The sequence below is a fragment of the Chiloscyllium punctatum genome, chromosome 51, assembly GCF_047496795.1.
Source record: "Chiloscyllium punctatum isolate Juve2018m chromosome 51, sChiPun1.3, whole genome shotgun sequence".
NCBI classification, from domain to species: Eukaryota; Metazoa; Chordata; class Chondrichthyes; order Orectolobiformes; family Hemiscylliidae; genus Chiloscyllium; species Chiloscyllium punctatum.
The window spans coordinates 34849001-34867253 of NC_092789.1; positions in this window are offsets into that span (position 1 = coordinate 34849001).

An 18253-nucleotide genomic window follows, 5' to 3' on the forward strand; every position below is an offset into this window, starting at 1 on the left:
AGCTAACTCATTCATTTATTAAATCTAACGGCATTTCTTCAATCGTTGATTCACTTAATCATTCAATGAAAGAAACTGTATCCATTCATTGAATCAAACGCAAACAACCAAACTGCATTTATTCATTCATTGAATCAAACGTCCCACATTCATACAAAGAATTAAACTGCTTTCATTCATTCTTTGAATCGAACCACTCAATAATTCAATGAAACAAATTGCATTCCGTCATTCATTGAATCAAAGTTCACTCAATCACACAATGAAAGAAACTGCATCCATTCATTGACTCAAACTCCACTCATTCGTGTAAATCAAGCAAACTGCATTCATTCAGTCCGATTAACAAACTCCACACATTCATTCAACGAAACAAACTGCCTTCATTCATTCATTGAATCAAACATCACTCAATCATTCAATGAAAGAAACCGTAGTCATTAATTCCTTGAAACAAACTCCACACATTCATGCAATGAAACAATGCATTGCTACATCCATTGAAATAAACTTCACTCATTCATTCTATGATACAAAGTGCTTTCGCTCATTGAATCAAACTGCACTCATTCGTGTCAGGAAACCAACTGTATTTAGTCATTTATTGTATCAAACTTCACTCATTAATTCAATGAAAGTAACTGCATTGCTCCATTCATTGAATCAAACTCCTCTTATTCGTGCAATGAAACGTACTGCTTTCCTTTATACATTGAAACAAACTTCACTCATTCATTCAATGAAACACATTGCTTTCGTTCTTTGAATCAAACTCCAATCATTCGTGCAATGAAACATACTGCAATCCTTCAAACATTGAATCAAACTTCACTCATTCATACAAGGAACTAAACTGTTTTCTTTCATTCATTGAACCAAACCTCACTCAATCATACCATGAAACAAATTGCACGCAGTTGAATTGAACTGCATGCCTTCGGGCAACAATACTAACTGCATTAATTATTTCGGTGAAACAAAGGGTATTAATTCATTCATTGAAATAAACTCCACAACTCCACAATTCATGCAATGAACAAACTGTATTCATTTATTCGTTGAATTAAACTTCACTCAATTAAGCCTCATTCAATGAAATACCTCCACTGATTTATTCAAACTGCATTTATTCATTGAATCAAACTCAACACCTACATACAACGAAGTAAACTGCTTTCCTTCAATGATTGTATCAAATTTCATTCATTCATTCAATGAAACTAACTGCATTCATTCTTTGAGTCAGACTTCTTTCGATCATTGAATCAGACTTCATTCATTCATACAAATAGACAAACTGCACCCGTTCATTCAATGAAGCAAACTTCATTCATTCATTTAATGAAATTAACTGCAATCATTCATTAATTGACTCAAACTTAACTAAACTGCATTCATTCATTCACTGAAGCAAACTTCATTCATTCATTCAATGAAAATAACTGTATTTATTCATTTATTGAATCAAAGCTAACTCATTCATTTATTAAATCTAACGGCATTTCTTCAATCGTTGATTCACTTAATCATTCAATGAAAGAAACTGTATCCATTCATTGAATCAAACGCAAACAACCAAACTGCATTTATTCATTCATTGAATCAAACGTCCCACATTCATACAAAGAATTAAACTGCTTTCATTCATTCTTTGAATCGAACCACTCAATAATTCAATGAAACAAATTGCATTCCGTCATTCATTGAATCAAAGTTCACTCAATCACACAATGAAAGAAACTGCATCCATTCATTGACTCAAACTCCACTCATTCGTGTAAATCAAGCAAACTGCATTCATTCAGTCCGATTAACAAACTCCACACATTCATTCAACGAAACAAACTGCCTTCATTCATTCATTGAATCAAACATCACTCAATCATTCAATGAAAGAAACCGTAGTCATTAATTCCTTGAAACAAACTCCACACATTCATGCAATGAAACAATGCATTGCTACATCCATTGAAATAAACTTCACTCATTCATTCAATGATACAAAGTGCTTTCGCTCATTGAATCAAACTGCACTCATTCGTGTCAGGAAACCAACTGTATTTAGTCATTTATTGTATCAAACTTCACTCATTAATTCAATGAAAGTAACTGCATTGCTCCATTCATTGAATCAAACTCCTCTTATTCGTGCAATGAAACGTACTGCTTTCCTTTATACAATGAACAAACTGTATTCATTTATTCGTTGAATTAAACTTCACTCAATTAAGCCTCATTCAATGAAATACCTCCACTGATTTATTCAAACTGCATTTATTCATTGAATCAAACTCAACACCTACATACAACGAAGTAAACTGCTTTCCTTCAATGATTGTATCAAATTTCATTCATTCATTCAATGAAACTAACTGCATTCATTCTTTGAGTCAGACTTCATTCAATGATTCAATAAAACAAACTGCTTTCGATCATTGAATCAGACTTCATTCATTCATACAAATAGACAAACTGCACCCGTTCATTCAATGAAGCAAACTTCATTCATTCATTTAATGAAATTAACTGCAATCATTCATTAATTGACTCAAACTTAACTAAACTGCATTCATTCATTCACTGAAGCAAACTTCATTCATTCATTCAATGAAAATAACTGTATTTATTCATTTATTGAATCAAAGCTAACTCATTCATTTATTAAATCTAACGGCATTTCTACAATCGTTGATTCACTTAATCATTCAATGAAAGAAACTGTATCCATTCATTGAATCAAACGCAAACAACCAAACTGCATTTATTCATTCATTGAATCAAACTTCCCACATTCATACAAAGAATTAAACTGCTTTCATTCATTCTTTGAATCAAACCACTCAATAATTCAATGAAACAAATTGCATTCCGTCATTCATTGAATCAAAGTTCACTCAATCACACAATGAAAGAAACTGCATCCATTCATTGACTCAAACTCCACTCATTCGTGTAAATCAAGCAAACTGCATTCATTCAGACGGATTAACAAACTCCACACATTCATTCAACGAAACAAACTGCCTTCATTCATTCATTGAATCAAACATCACTCAATCATTCAATGAAAGAAACTGCATCCATTCCTTGCATCAAACGCTACTCATTCGTGCAATGAAACTTACTCCTTTCCGTCATTCATTGAATCAAAGTTCAATCATTCATTCAATGAAAGAAACTGTGTACATTCATTGAATCAAACTCCACTCATTCGTGCAATCAAGCAAACTACATTCACTCCGTTTAACAAGCTCCACACATTCATTCAATGAAACAAACAGCCTTCATTAATTCATGGGATCAAACATCACTCAATCATTCAATAAAAGAAACCGCAGTCATTAATTCATTCAAACAACCTCCACACATTCATGCAAAGAAAGAATTGTATTGCTTCATCCATTCAAATACATTTCGCTCATTCATTCTTGTGAAACAAAGTGCTTTCGCTCATTGAATCAAACTCCACTCATTCGTGGAAGGAAACAAACTGTATTTAGTCGTTTATTGAATCAAACTTCACTTATTCGTGCAATGAAACGTACTGCTTTCCTTTATAAATTGAATCAAACTACACTCATTCATTCAATGAAAGACATTGCTTTCGTTCATTGAATCAAACTTCACTTATTCGTGCAATGAAACATACTGCATTCCATCATACATTGAATCAAACTACACTCATTCTTTCAATGAAACACATTGCTTTCGTTCTTTGCATCAAACTCCACTTATTCGTGCAATGAAACATACTGCATTCCTTCATAGATTGAATCAAACTTCACTCATTCATACAAAGAACTAAACTGTTTTCTTTCATTCATTGAACCAAACTTCACTCAATCATACCATGAAACAAATTGCACGCAGTTGAATTAAACTGCACGCCTTCGGGCAACAATACTAACTGCATTAATTATTTCGGTGAAACAAAAGGTTTTAATTCATTCATTGAAATAAACTCCACAACTCCACAATCCATGCAAGGAACAAACTGTATTCATTTATTCGTTGAATTAAACTTCACTCAATTACGCCTCATTCAATGAAATAACTCCACTGATTTATTCAAACTGCATTTATTCATTAATTGACTCAAACTTAACTAAACTGCTTTCCTTCAATGATTGTGTCAAATTTCAATCATTCCTTCAATGAAAATAAGTGTATTTATTCATTTATTGAATCAAACCTGACTCATTCATTCATTAAATCTAACGGCATTTCTACAATCGTTGATTCACTTAATCATTCAATGAAAGAAACTGTATCCATTCATTGAATCAAACGCAAACAACCAACCTGCATTTATTCATTCATTGAATCAAACTTCCCACATTCATACAAAGAATTACACTGCTTTCATTCATTCTTTGAATCGAACCACTCAATAATTCAATGAAACAAATTGCATTCCGTCATTCATTGAATCAAAGTTCACTCAATCACACAATGAAAGAAACTGCATCCATTCATTGACTCAAACTCCACTCATTCGTGTAAATCAAGCAAACTGCATTCATTCAGTCCGATTAACAAACTCCACACATTCATTCAACGAAATAAACTGCCTTCATTCATTCATTGAATCAAACATCACTCAATCATTCAATGAAAGAAACCGTAGTCATTAATTCCTTGAAACAAACTCCACACATTCATGCAATGAAACAATGCATTGCTACATCCATTGAAATAAACTTCACTCATTCATTCTATGATACAAAGTGCTTTCGCTCATTGAATCAAACTGCACTCATTCGTGTCAGGAAACCAACTGTATTTAGTCATTTATTGTATCAAACTTCACTCATTAATTCAATGAAAGTAACTGCATTGCTCCATTCATTGAATCAAACTCCTCTTATTCGTTCAATGAAACGTACTGCTTTCCTTTATACAATGAACAAACTGTATTCATTTATTCGTTGAATTAAACTTCACTCAATTAAGCCTCATTCAATGAAATACCTCCACTGATTTATTCAAACTGCATTTATTCATTGAATCAAACTCAACACCTACATACAACGAAGTAAACTGCTTTCCTTCAATGATTGTATCAAATTTCATTCATTCATTCAATGAAACTAACTGCATTCATTCTTTCAGTCAGACTTCATTCAATGATTCAATAAAACAAACTGCTTTCGATCATTGAATCAGACTTCATTCATTCATACAAATAGACAAACTGCACCCGTTCATTCAATGAAGCAAACTTCATTCATTCATTTAATGAAATTAACTGCAATTATTCATTAATTGACTCAAACTTAACTAAACTGCATTCATTCATTCACTGAAGCAAACTTCATTCATTCAATGAAAATAACTGTATTTATTCATTTATTGAATCAAAGCTAACTCATTCATTTATTAAATCTAACGGCATTTCTACAATCGTTGATTCACTTAATCATTCAATGAAAGAAACTGTATCCATTCATTGAATCAAACGCAAACAACCAAACTGCATTTATTCATTCATTCAATCAAACGTCCCACATTCATACAAAGAATTAAACTGCTTTCATTCATTCTTTGAATCAAACCACTGAATAATTCAATGAAACAAATTGCATTCCGTCATTCATTGAATCAAAGTTCACTCAATCACGCAATGAAAGAAACTGCATCCATTCATTGACTCAAACTCCACTCATTCGTGTAAATCAAGCAAACTGCATTCATTCAGTCCGATTAACAAACTCCACACATTCATTCAACGAAACAAACTGCCTTCATTCATTCATTGAATCAAACATCACTCAATCATTCAATGAAAGAAACCGTAGTCATTAATTCCTTGAAACAAACTCCACACATTCATGCAATGAAACAATGCATTGCTACATCCATTGAAATAAACTTCACTCATTCATTCTATGATACAAAGTGCTTTCGCTCATTGAATCAAACTGCACTCATTCGTGTCAGGAAACCAACTGTATTTAGTCATTTATTGTATCAAACTTCACTCATTAATTCAATGAAAGTAACTGCATTGCTCCATTCATTGAATCAAACTCCTCTTATTCGTGCAATGAAACGTACTGCTTTCCTTTATACAATGAACAAACTGTATTCATTTATTCGTTGAATTAAACTTCACTCAATTAAGCCTCATTCAATGAAATACCTCCACTGATTTATTCAAACTGCATTTATTCATTGAATCAAACTCAACACCTACATACAACGAAGTAAACTGCTTTCCTTCAATGATTGTATCAAATTTCATTCATTCATTCAATGAAACTAACTGCATTCATTCTTTCAGTCAGACTTCATTCAATGATTCAATAAAACAAACTGCTTTCGATCATTGAATCAGACTTCATTCATTCATACAAATAGACAAACTGCACCCGTTCATTCAATGAAGCAAACTTCATTCATTCATTTAATGAAATTAACTGCAATCATTCATTAATTGACTCAAACTTAACTAAACTGCATTCATTCATTCACTGAAGCAAACTTCATTCATTCATTCAATGAAAATAACTGTATTTATTCATTTATTGAATCAAAGCTAACTCATTCATTTATTAAATCTAACGGCATTTCTTCAATCGTTGATTCACTTAATCATTCAATGAAAGAAACTGTATCCATTCATTGAATCAAACGCAAACAACCAAACTGCATTTATTCATTCATTCAATCAAACGTCCCACATTCATACAAAGAATTAAACTGCTTTCATTCATTCTTTGAATCAAACCACTCAATAATTCAATGAAACAAATTGCATTCCGTCATTCATTGCCTCAAAGTTCACTCAATCACACAATGAAAGAAACTGCATCCATTCATTGACTCAAACTCCACTCATTCGTGTAAATCAAGCAAACTGCATTCATTCAGTCCGATTAACAAACTCCACACATTCATTCAACGAAACAAACTGCCTTCATTCATTCATTGAATCAAACATCACTCAATCATTCAATGAAAGAAACCGTAGTCATTAATTCCTTGAAACAAACTCCACACATTCATGCAATGAAACAATGCATTGCTACATCCATTGAAATAAACTTCACTCATTCATTCTATGATACAAAGTGCTTTCGCTCATTGAATCAAACTGAACTCATTCGTGTCAGGAAACCAACTGTATTTAGTCATTTATTGTATCAAACTTCACTCAATAATTCAATGAAAGTAACTGCATTGCTCCATTCATTGAATCAAACTCCTCTTATTCGTGCAATGAAACGTACTGCTTTCCTTTATACATTGAAACAAACTTCACTCATACATTCAATGAAACACATTGCTTTCGTTCTTTGAATCAAACTCCAATCATTCGTGCAATGAAACATACTGCAATCCTTCAAACATTGAATCAAACTTCACTCATTCATACAAGGAACTAAACTGTTTTCTTTCATTCATTGAACCAAACCTCACTCAATCATACCATGAAACAAATTGCACGCAGTTGAATTAAACTGCATGCCTTCGGGCAACAATACTAACTGCATTAATTATTTCAGTAAAACAAAGGGTATTAATTCATTCATTGAAATAAACTCCACAACTCCACAATTCATGCAATGAACAAACTGTATTCATTTATTCGTGGAATTAAACTTCACTCAATTAAGCCTCATTCAATGAAATACCTCCACTGATTTATTCAAACTGCATTTATTCATTGAATCAAACTCAACACCTACATACAACGAAGTAAACTGTTTTCCTTCAAAGATGGTATCAAATTTCATTCATTCATTCAATGAAACTAACTGCATTCATTCTTTGAGTCAGACTTCTTTCGATCATTGAATCAGACTTCATTCATTCATACAAATAGACAAACTGCACCCGTTCATTCAATGAAGCAAACTTCATTCATTCATTTAATGAAATTAACTGCAATCATTCATTAATTGACTCAAACTTAACTAAACTGCATTCATTCATTCACTGAAGCAAACTTCATTCATTCATTCAATGAAAATAACTGTATTTATTAATTTATTGAATCAAAGCTAACTCATTCATTTATTAAATCTAACGGCATTTCTACAATCGTTGATTCACTTAATCATTCAATGAAAGAAACTGTATCCATTCATTGAATCAAACGCAAACAATAAACTGCATTTATTCATTCATTGAATCAAACGTCCCACATTCATACAAAGAATTAAACTGCTTTCATTCATTCTTTGAATCGAACCACTCAATAATTCAATGAAACAAATTGCATTCCGTCATTCATTGAATCAAAGTTCACTCAATCACACAATGAAAGAAACTGCATCCATTCATTGACTCAAACTCCACTCATTCGTGTAAATCAAGCAAACTGTTTTCATTCAGTCCGATTAACAAACTCCACACATTCATTCAACGAAACAAACTGCCTTCATTCATTCATTGAATCAAACATCACTCAATCATTCAATGAAAGAAACCGTAGTCATTAATTCCTTGAAACAAACTCCACACATTCATGCAATGAAACAATGCATTGCTACATCCATTGAAATAAACTTCACTCATTCATTCTATGATACAAAGTGCTTTCGCTAATTGAATCAAACTGCACTCATTCGTGTCAGGAAACCAACTGTATTTAGTCATTTATTGTATCAAACTTCACTCAATAATTCAATGAAAGTAACTGCATTGCTCCATTCATTGAATCAAACTCCTCTTATTCGTGCAATGAAACGTACTGCTTTCCTTTATACAATGAACAAACTGTATTCATTTATTCGTTGAATTAAACTTCACTCAATTAAGCCTCATTCAATGAAATACCTCCACTGATTTATTCAAACTGCATTTATTCATTGAATCAAACTCAACACCTACATACAACGAAGTAAACTGCTTTCCTTCAATGATTGTATCAAATTTCATTCATTCATTCAATGAAACTAACTGCATTCATTCTTTGAGTCAGACTTCTTTCGATCATTGAATCAGACTTCATTCATTCATACAAATAGACAAACTGCACCCGTTCATTCAATGAAGCAAACTTCATTCATTCATTTAATGAAATTAACTGCAATCATTCATTAATTGACTCAAACTTTACTAAACTGCATTCATTCATTCACTGGAGCAAACTTCATTCATTCATTCAATGAAAATAACTGTATTTATTCATTTATTGAATCAAAGCTAACTCATTCATTTATTAAATCTAACGGCATTTCTACAATCGTTGATTCACTTAATCATTCAATGAAAGAAACTGTATCCATTCATTGAATCAAACGCAAACAATAAACTGCATTTATTCATTCATTGAATCAAACTTCCCACATTCATACAAAGAATTAAACTGCTTTCATTCATTCTTTGAATCAAACCACTGAATAATTCAATGAAACAAATTGCATTCCGTCATTCATTGAATCAAAGTTCACTCAATCACACAATGAAAGAAACTGCATCCATTCATTGACTCAAACTCCACTCATTCGTGTAAATCAAGCAAACTGCATTCATTCAGTCCGATTAACAAACTCCACACATTCATTCAACGAAACAAACTGCCTTCATTCATTCATTGAATCAAACATCACTCAATCATTCAATGAAAGAAACCGTAGTCATTAATTCCTTGAAACAAACTCCACACATTCATGCAATGAAACAATGCATTGCTACATCCATTGAAATAAACTTCACTCATTCATTCTATGATACAAAGTGCTTTCGCTCATTGAATCAAACTGCACTCATTGGTGTCAGGAAACCAACTGTATTTAGTCATTTATTGTATCAAACTTCACTCATTAATTCAATGAAAGTAACTGCATTGCTCCATTCATTGAATCAAACTCCTCTTATTCGTGCAATGAAACGTACTGCTTTCCTTTATACAATGAACAAACTGTATTCATTTTTTCGTTGAATTAAACTTCACTCAATTAAGCCTCATTCAATGAAATACCTCCACTGATTTATTCAAACTGCATTTATTCATTGAATCAAACTCAACACCTACATACAACGAAGTAAACTGCTTTCCTTCAATGATTGTATCAAATTTCATTCATTCATTCAATGAAACTAACTGCATTCATTCTTTCAGTCAGACTTCATTCAATGATTCAATAAAACAAACTGCTTTCGATCATTGAATCAGACTTCATTCATTCATACAAATAGACAATCTGCACCCGTTCATTCAATGAAGCAAACTTCATTCATTCATTTAATGAAATTAACTGCAATCATTCATTAATTGACTCAAACTTAACTAAACTGCATTCATTCATTCACTGGAGCAAACTTCATTCATTCATTCAATGAAAATAACTGTATTTATTCATTTATTGAATCAAAGCTAACTCATTCATTTATTAAATCTAACGGCATTTCTACAATCGTTGATTCACTTAATCATTCAATGAAAGAAACTGTATCCATTCATTGAATCAAACGCAAACAATAAACTGCATTTATTCATTCATTGAATCAAACTTCCCACATTCATACAAAGAATTAAACTGCTTTCATTCATTCTTTGAATCAAACCACTGAATAATTCAATGAAACAAATTGCATTCCGTCATTCATTGAATCAAAGTTCACTCAATCACACAATGAAAGAAACTGCATCCATTCATTGACTCAAACTCCACTCATTCGTGTAAATCAAGCAAACTGCATTCATTCAGTCCGATTAACAAACTCCACACATTCATTCAACGAAACAAACTGCCTTCATTCATTCATTGAATCAAACATCACTCAATCATTCAATGAAAGAAAGCGTAGTCATTAATTCCTTGAAACAAACTCCACACATTCATGCAATGAAACAATGCATTGCTACATCCATTGAAATAAACTTCACTCATTCATTCTATGATACAAAGTGCTTTCGCTCATTGAATCAAACTGCACTCAGTGGTGTCAGGAAACCAACTGTATTTAGTCATTTATTGTGTCAAACTTCACTCATTAATTCAATGAAAGTAACTGCATTGCTCCATTCATTGAATCAAACTCCTCTTATTCGTGCAATGAAACGTACTGCTTTCCTTTATACAATGAACAAACTGTATTCATTTATTCGTTGAATTAAACTTCACTCAATTAAGCCTCATTCAATGAAATACCTCCACTGATTTATTCAAACTGCATTTATTCATTGAATCAAACTCAACACCTACATACAACGAAGTAAACTGCTTTCCTTCAATGATTGTATCAAATTTCATTCATTCATTCAATGAAACTAACTGCATTCATTCTTTGAGTCAGACTTCATTCAATGATTCAATAAAACAAACTGCTTTCGATCATTGAATCAGACTTCATTCATTCATACAAATAGACAAACTGCACCCGTTCATTCAATGAAGCAAACTTCATTCATTCATTTAATGAAATTAACTGCAATCATTCATTAATTGACTCAAACTTAACTAAACTGCATTCATTCATTCACTGAAGCAAACTTCATTCATTCATTCAATGAAAATAACTGTATTTATTCATTTATTGAATCAAAGCTAACTCATTCATTTATTAAATCTAACGGCATTTCTTCAATCGTTGATTCACTTAATCATTCAATGAAAGAAACTGTATCCATTCATTGAATCAAACGCAAACAACCAAACTGCATTTATTCATTCATTGAATCAAACGTCCCACATTCATACAAAGAACTAAACTGTTTTCATTCATTCTTTGAATCAAACCACTCAATAATTCAATGAAACAAATTGCATTCCGTCATTCATTGAATCAAAGTTCACTCAATCACGCAATGAAAGAAACTGCATCCATTCATTGACTCAAACTCCACTCATTCGTGTAAATCAAGCAAACTGCATTCATTCAGTCCGATTAACAAACTCCACACATTCATTCAACGAAACAAACTGCCTTCATTCATTCATTGAATCAAACATCACTCAATCATTCAATGAAAGAAACCGTAGTCATTAATTCCTTGAAACAAACTCCACACATTCATGCAATGAAACAATGCATTGCTACATCCATTGAAATAAACTTCACTCATTCAGTCTATGATACAAAGTGCTTTCGCTCATTGAATCAAACTGCACTCATTCGTGTCAGGAAAGCAACTGTATTTAGTCATTTATTGTATCGAACTTCACTCATTATTTCAATGAAAGTAACTGCACTGCTCCATTCATTGAATCAAACTCCTCTTATTCGTGCAATGAAACGTACTGCTTTCCTTTATACATTGAAACAAACTTCACTCATTCATTCAATGAAACACATTGCTTTCGTTCTTTGAATCAAACTCCAATCATTCGTGCAATGAAACATACTGCAATCCTTCAAACATTGAATCAAACTTCACTCATTCATACAAGGAACTAAACTGTTTTCTTTCATTCATTGAACCAAACTTCACTCAATCATACCATGAAACAAATTGCACGCAGTTGAATTAAACTGCATGCCTTCGGGCAACAATACTAACTGCATTAATTATTTCGGTAAAACAAAGGGTATTAATTCATTCATTGAAATAAACTCCACAACTCCACAATTCATGCAATGAACAAACTGTATTCATTTATTCGTTGAATTAAACTTCACTCAATTAAGCCTCATTCAATGAAATACCTCCACTGATTTATTCAAACTGCATTTATTCATTGAATCAAACTCAACACCTACATACAACGAAGTAAACTGCTTTCCTTCAATGATTGTATCAAATTTCATTCATTCATTCAATGAAACTAACTGCATTCATTCTTTGAGTCAGACTTCATTCAATGATTCAATAAAACAAACTGCTTTCGATCATTGAATCAGACTTCATTCATTCATACAAATAGACAAACTGCACCCGTTCATTCAATGAAGCAAACTTCATTCATTCATTTAATGAAATTAACTGCAATCATCCATTAATTGACTCAAACTTAACTAAACTGCATTCATTCATTCACTGAAGCAAACTTCATTCATTCATTCAATGAAAATAACTGTATTTATTCATTTATTGAATCAAAGCTAACTCATTCATTTATTAAATCTAACGGCATTTCTACAATCGTTGATTCACTTAATCATTCAATGAAAGAAACTGTATCCATTCATTGAATCAAACGCAAACAACCAAACTGCATTTATTTATTCATTGAATCAAACTTCCCACATTCATACAAAGAATTAAACTGCTTTCATTCATTCTTTGAATCAAACTTCACTTAATAATTCAATGAAACAAATTGCATTCCGTCATTCATTGAATCAAAGTTCACTCAATCACACAATGAAAGAAACTGCATCCATTCATTGACTCAAACTCCACTCATTCGTGTAAATCAAGCAAACTGCATTCATTCAGTCCGATTAACAAACTCCACACATTCATTCAACGAAATAAACTGCCTTCATTCATTCATTGAATCAAACATCACTCAATCATTCAATGAAAGAAACTGCATCCATTCCTTGCATCAAACGCTACTCATTCGTGCAATGAAACTTACTCCTTTCCGTCATTCATTGAATCAAAGTTCAATCATTCATTCAATGAAAGAAACTGTGTACATCATTGAATCAAACTCCACTCATTCGTGCAATCAAGCAAACTACATTCACTCCGTTTAACAAGCTCCACACATTCATTCAATGAAACAAACAGCCTTCATTAATTCATGGAATCAAACATCACTCAATCATTCAATGAAAGAAACCGCAGTCATTAATTCATTCAAACAACCTCCACACTTTCATGCAAAGAAAGAATTGTATTGCTTCATCCATTCAAATACATTTCGCTCATTCATTCTTGTGAAACAAAGTGCTTTCGCTCATTGAATCAAACTCCACTCATTCGTGAAAGGAAACAAACTGTATTTAGTCATTTATTGAATCAAACTTCACTTATTCGTGCAATGAAACGTACTGCTTTCCTTTATAAATTGAATCAAACTACACTCATTCATTCAATGAAAGACATTGCTTTCGTTCATTGAATCAAACTTCACTTATTCGTGCAATGAAACATACTGCATTCCATCATACATTGAATCAAACTACACTCATTCATTCAATGAAATACATTGCTTTCGTTCTTTGCATCAAACTCCACTTATTCGTGCAATGAAACATACTGCATTCCTTCATAGATTGAATCAAACTTCACTCATTCATACAAAGATAAAACTGTTTTCTTTCATTCATTGAACCAAACTTCACTCAATCATACCATGAAACAAATTGCACGCAGTTGAATTAAACTGCACGCCTTCGGGCAACAATACTAACTGCATTAATTATTTCGGTGAAACAAAAGGTTTTAATTCATTCATTGAAATAAACTCCACAACTCCACAATTCATGCAAGGAACAAACTGTATTCATTTATTCGTTGAATTAGACTTCACTCAATTAAGCCTCATTCAATGAAATACCTCCACTGATTTATTCAAACTGCATTTATTCATTAATTGACTCAAACTTAACTAAACTGCTTTCCTTCAATGATTGTATCAAATTTCAATCATTCCTTCAATGAAAATAAGTGTATTTATTCATTTATTGAATCAAACCTGACTCATTCATTCATTAAATCTAACGGCATTTCTACAATCGTTGATTCACTCAATCATTCAATGAAAGAAACTGTATCCATTCATTGAATCAAACGCAAACAACCAACCTGCATTTATTCATTCATTGAATCAAACTTCCCACATTCATACAAAGAATTAAACTGCTTCCATTCAATCTTTGAATCAAACTTCACTTAATAATTCAATGAAACAAATTGCATTCCGTCATTCATTGAATCAAAGTTCACTCAATCACTCAATAAAAGAAACTGCATCCATTCATTGACTCAAACTCCACTCATTCGTGTAAATCAAGCAAACTGCATTCATTCAGTCCGACTAACAAACTCCACACATTCATTCAACGAAACAAACTGCCTTCATTCATTTATTGAATCAAACATGACTCAATCATTCAATGAAAGAAACCGTAGTCATTAATTCCTTGAAACAAACTCCACACATTCATGCAATGAAACAATGCATTGCTACATCCATTGAAATAAACTTCACTCATTCATTCTATGATACAAAGTGCTTTCGCTCATTGAATCAAACTGCACTCATTCGTGTCAGGAAACCAACTGTATTTAGTCATTTATTGTAACAAACTTCACTCATTAATTCAATGAAAGTAACTGCATTGCTCCATTCATTGAATCAAACTCCTCTTATTCGTGCAATGAAACGTACTGCTTTCCTTTATACATTGAAACATTCTTCACTCATTCATTCAATGAAACACATTGCTTTCGTTCTTTGAATCACCTCCAATCATTCGTGCAATGAAACATACTGCAATCCTTCAAACATTGAATCAAACTTCACTCATTCATACAAGGAACTAAACTGTTTTCTTTCATTCATTGAACCAAACTTCACTCAATCATACCATTGCACGCAGTTGAATTAAACTGCACGCCTTCGGGCAACAATACTAACTGCATTAATTATTTCGGTAAAACAAAGGGTATTAATTCATTCATTGAAATAAACTCCACAACTGCACAATTCATGCAATGAACAAACTGTATTCATTTATCCGTGGAATTAAACTTCACTCAATTAAGCCTCATTCAATGAAATACCTCCACTGATTTATTCAAACTGCATTTATTCATTGAATCAAACTCAACACCTACATACAACGAAGTAAACTGCTTTCCTTCAATGATTGTATCAAATTTCATTCATTCATTCAATGAAACTAACTGCATTCATTCTTTGAGTCAGACTTCATTCAATGATTCAATAAAACAAACTGCTTTCGCTCATTGAATCAAACTGCACTCATTCGTGTCAGGAAACCAACTGTATTTAGTCATTTATTGTATCAAACTTCACTCATTAATTCAATGAAAGTAACTGCATTGCTCCATTCATTGAATCAAACTCCTCTTATTCGTGCAATGAAACGTACTGCTTTCCTTTATACATTGAAACATTCTTCACTCATTCATTCAATGAAACACATTGCTTTCGTTCTTTGAATCAAACTCCAATCATTCGTGCAATGAAACATACTGCAATCCTTCAAACATTGAATCAAACTTCACTCATTCATACAAGGAACTAAACTGTTTTCTTTCATTCATTGAACCAAACTTCACTCAATCATACCATGAAACAAATTGCACGCAGTTGAATTAAACTGCATGCCTTCGGGCAACAATACTAACTGCATTAATTATTTCGGTAAAACAAAGGGTATTAATTCATTCATTGAAATAAACTCCACAACTCCACAATTCATGCAATGAACAAACTGTATTCATTTATTCGTTGAATTAAACTTCACTCAATTAAGCCTCATTCAATGAAATACCTCCACTGATTTATTTAAACTGCATTTATTCATTGAATCAAACTCAACACCTACATACAACGAAGTAAACTGCTTTCCTTCAATGATTGTATCAAATTTCATTCATTCATTCAATGAAACTAACTGCATTCATTCTTTGAGTCAGACTTCATTCAATGATTCAATAAAACAAACTGCTTTCGATCATTGAATCAGACTTCATTCATTCATACAAATAGACAAACTGCACCCGTTCATTCAATGAAGCAAACTTCATTCATTCAATTAATGAAATTAACTGCAATCATTCATTAATTGACTCAAACTTAACTAAACTGCATTCATTCATTCACTGAAGCAAACTTCATTCATTCATTCAATGAAAATAACTGTATTTATTCATTTATTGAATCAAAGCTAACTCATTCATTTATTAAATCTAACGGCATTTCTACAATCGTTGATTCACTTAATCATTCAATGAAAGAAACTGTATCCATTCATTGAATCAAACGCATACGAACAAACTGCATTTATTCATTCATTGAATCAAACGTCCCACATTCATACAAAGAATTAAACTGCTTTCATTCATTCTTTGAATCAAACCACTCAATAATTCAATGAAACAAATTAATTTCCGTCATTCATTGAATCAAAGTTCACTCAATCACACAATGAAAGAAACTGCATCCATTCATTGACTCAAACTCCACTCATTCGTGTAAATCAAGCAAACTGCATTCATTCAGTCCGATTAACGAACTCCACACATTCATTCAACGAAACAAACTGCCTTCATTCATTCATTGAATCAAACATCACTCAATCATTCAATGAAAGAAACTGCATCCATTCCTTGCATCAAACGCTACTCATTCGTGCAATGAAACTTACTCCTTTCCGTCATTCATTGAATCAAAGTTCAATCATTCATTCAATGAAAGAAACTGTGTACATTCATTGAATCAAACTCCACTCATTCGTGCAATCAAGCAAACTACATTCACTCCGTTTAACAAGCTCCACACATTCATTCAATGAAACAAACAGCCTTCATTAATTCATGGAATCAAACATCACTCAATCATTCAATGAAAGAAACCGCAGTCATTAATTCATTCAAACAACCTCCACACATTCATGCAAAGAAAGAATTGTATTGCTTCATCCATTCAAATTCATTTCGCTCATTCATTCTTGTGAAACAAAGTGCTTTCCCTCATTGAATCAAACTCCACTCATTCGTGCAAGGAAACAAACTGTATTTAGTCATTTATTGAATCAAACTTCACTTATTCGTGCAATGAAACGTACTGCTTTCCTTTATAAATTGAATCAAACTACACTCATTCATTCAATGAAAGACATTGCTTTCGTTCATTGAATCAAACTTCACTTATTCGTGCAATGAAACATACTGCATTCCATCATACATTGAATCAAACTACACTCATTCCTTCAATGAAACACATTGCTTTCGTTCTTTGCATCAAACTCCACTTATTCGTGCAATGAAACATACTGCATTCCTTCATAGATTGAATCAAACTTCACTCATTCATACAAAGAACTAAACTGTTTTCTTTCATTCATTGAACCAAACTTCACTCAATCATACCATGAAACAAATTGCACGCAGTTGAATTAAACTGCACGCCTTCGGGCAACAATACTAACTGCATTAATTATTTCGGTGAAACAAAAGGTTTTAATTCATTCATTGAAATAAACTCCACAACTCCACAATTCATGCAATGAACAAACTGTATTCATTTATTCGTTGAATTAAACTTCACTCAATTAAGCCTCATTCAATGAAATACCTCCACTGATTTATTCAAACTGCATTTATTCATTGAATCAAACTCAACACCTACATACAACGAAGTAAACTGCTTTC